The sequence below is a fragment of the Meleagris gallopavo genome, unplaced genomic scaffold (genome assembly GCF_000146605.3).
Source record: "Meleagris gallopavo isolate NT-WF06-2002-E0010 breed Aviagen turkey brand Nicholas breeding stock unplaced genomic scaffold, Turkey_5.1 ChrUn_random_7180001957775, whole genome shotgun sequence".
Classification (NCBI taxonomy): domain Eukaryota; kingdom Metazoa; phylum Chordata; class Aves; order Galliformes; family Phasianidae; genus Meleagris; species Meleagris gallopavo.
In genome coordinates this window covers 4,083-6,938 of record NW_011217746.1, presented here as the reverse complement: position 1 = coordinate 6,938, position 2,856 = coordinate 4,083, and the positions used below count along the sequence as shown (strand labels likewise).

General features: G+C 54.3%; 1 long non-coding RNA gene across 2 annotated transcripts; it reads right to left on the bottom strand.

Moving 5' to 3' along the window:
• Window positions 1–342: 342 nt before the first annotated feature.
• On the bottom strand, window positions 343–2,389 carry LOC116217817. 2 transcript variants are annotated; one of them, XR_004162531.1, is made up of 3 exons: window positions 2,335–2,384; window positions 1,559–1,653; window positions 343–1,396 (listed from the first exon to the last, which is right to left on the bottom strand). It is a non-coding gene; the product is annotated as an uncharacterized LOC116217817 (long non-coding RNA). The 2 variants fall into 2 exon arrangements; XR_004162530.1 differs by having other exon boundaries at window positions 343–1,653; window positions 2,335–2,389.
• Between the last annotated feature and the right edge of the window lie 467 nt (window positions 2,390–2,856).

Here is a 2,856-nt window from a genome sequence, read left to right as displayed (position 1 = left end):
TGGTGCAGGACCACATCAAGGGCCTTGCACAAGTCCAGGGAGATGACATCAGTTGCCCTCTCGTTGTCCATCAGTGCTGACACTGCATCACAAAAGGCCACCAGGTGCATCAGGCACAGTCTGCCCATGGTGCAGCCGTACTGGCTGTCCCAGATCACTTCTTCATCTCTCAGCTGCCTTAACACCTCTTCTGGGAAGATCTGCTCCATGATCTCAAATACCTATGAGGTCGCTATGACTTACACACTAGGCAGATGTAGTGTGGAAACTTCTTACTCTGAAGAGAAGCCAATGTGAATGTGTTCTGGGAGAATTAAGCAGAATGTGACACGGCCAGCACAGTTGAATAAAAGAGTTATTTCTTATTATTGCATGAGTCACAGCTGGTCACAGCAGTGGTTGTCCAGGTGTGGGATGTGGTCCTTGCACCCTACCCCAGGGGGACAGCTGCCATCTGCTGGAGGATGGGAGCAGGGAAGGTCGCAGTGACCAGTGGGGCTTGGGGCGACTCGATCTCTTCTGCATGGCCAGGGGGATGTAGGCTGAGCTGGGGAGCCACAGGAGCTGTGCTGGGGACAGCGGAGCCGGGGTGATCTCTGGTCTGTGGGGGGTGATGTGTTGGGGCTCTGCAGCATCTAGGCTGAATGTGGACACAGGTGGAGGCCGCTGGGGCCGAGCCCATCTGTCCTCTGCTTTGTATGGGGCCAGCCCGCTGTCTGCATGCCATGAGCCCTGCAGGCAGCACACTGGGCTTTGGCAGATTCCATGAGTGCCTGCAGAGAGAGGAACTGCTGAGGGCATGGGAGAGCAGCGCTGGAATTAAAGAACATAGTGGGATGGTGGAGCAACTCACTAGTGTTTCTGCTTCTGCTGCTGGATACAAATGCAGTACAGAATCCTTACAAGGAGCACAGCAACAAATAAAGCAAGAGCGCCTTTGAAGGAGAACATGCAGACATCCTCCACAGGATGCCATGCACTTCAGCATGTTCTTCAGCACCTGCACCTGAAGGAACAATGGTGGTCACTGCTGCGCCTCGTGCCTGGCAATCTCCTCAGAGCTCTGACACTGCCATGAAATGTTCTGTTTCATTTCCGTGGCCTCCTGGAACAACGTTTCCCTGGGATGCAGGGACTGTGGGAGGAAGATTGCTGCTGCTTCTCGCCATCTGCTGAGTGTGGTTCAGGTGGCTTTGTTCCCAAAGGACAAAGTTCCTACGTCCTTGGGAAGCCGGTGGGAAGGGAGCAACCTCTAACCGCCAGCCACAGAGCTCTGTGCACGGCCTTTACCTGGAGCACCAGCCGCTTGAACGTCCTCTGTGTCCTCGTGGGAGAAGAACAGCATGCGGCTGCTGCTCTCCTGACACACAGTCTCTTCCACAGGCTCTCCGTTGATCTTTTTAGAAAGAAGGTAGCAGAGTGGGACTGTAAATATCCGCTCTCGTCAGGAAGATGATATCTTCAGGGGGCACTAGTTCTCAGAAGACATCCATGTTTTCCACATTTGTATGTAGAATGTTGGTTTCTCAAGCTCTTTTGTGGACAGAAATATACCCACCAGGTGCTGAATTCTCCATTGTGACTGTGACATTGTGACAGCTTCCGTCCTGGGAGCCGGCTGGGATTCTGCATCCCATTCACCTCCACTCACATCTGTAAACAAACATGAGAGAGCAGCTCATGTCAAACACATCCATATCCATCTCCAGATGGGAACAATGAGGGATCACACCACAGCACCCTTCTCTCCCTTCCACACAGCAGCATCTCAACCATAGGTGCTGGGTGCCTGCAGTGGCACCGTGCTGATACACAGCAATCCATGTGTGGAACTGTCTGGAGGCAAGGAGGGGAAGAGAACGGAATAGGGATGGAGAGGGGAGGAAAAGAGAAGGGGAGGGGGATCCCCAAAGGCTCTGTCCTTGCAGTGATTTACTTCTGGTTCCACCTCAGGAACAAAAGCTGTGTCTGAACAGAACACTGGATTAAAAGAACCAGTGAGTCATCTAGAATCACAAACAGATCAGAGAAGTTCCCATTAAATGCTGTGATCTCTTTTTCCATCAGAGACCGGAGCCCCCGATGATCAGCGGGTTGCTGCTTCAAGCGCAGGAAAGGGAAGCGAAGGGTGAGAAAGAATATTTTGACCTCGTTTGGTTGATAGCAAGCTTTGCTCATCATGGCATAGAGATTTGTTTGGATTTAATCAAGCACAGAATTCACACACAGAAGTGTGACTGCATCACAGCTGTGTGTGCTGCCCGCTGTCTGGGACCGGCTGCCTGATTCTAAGTCCTCCTCCAAGAGGCTCGGCTGCTCCTCAGCGATGCCGACCTGCTCCTCATGGAGGTGCTGCTGTCCGGGCACTCGGGCTGCGCTTGGGGTGGGCTGCACTGGAAAGACACCGGGTCACAATCCAGGCTGGGGACTGCGATGTCTGCTGGGCTCAGGTCAGAAAGGCACACTTCGTCACCCTCGGGGAGGTGCTGTATTTTTCAAAGACTTTGTTATCCTCGCCTGCAAAAGATAATGTCAGAATCACCATTTTGCTTCCGTGGTGACGGATGGAGGAGTTTTGTGCCGGCACCCACAGCACGTGGTCCCCAGGCTGCCGGCGGCACGGCAGGACGCTCCCCTCCCTCCCATCGCCCCTCAGCTCCCGCATCCTCCCGTTATCTGCCTGAGGACACAGAGACCCCGCAGAGCCATCTGGACAGGCTGACCGACGGCCGAGGCCAACGGCACCAGGGTCAACACCAGCAACTGCCGGGTGCGCCCTTTGCTCACAACAACCCCAGGCGTCGCTGCAGGCTCGGGGTCAGAGCGGCCTGAAAGGCTGCGTGCTGGAAAAGGACC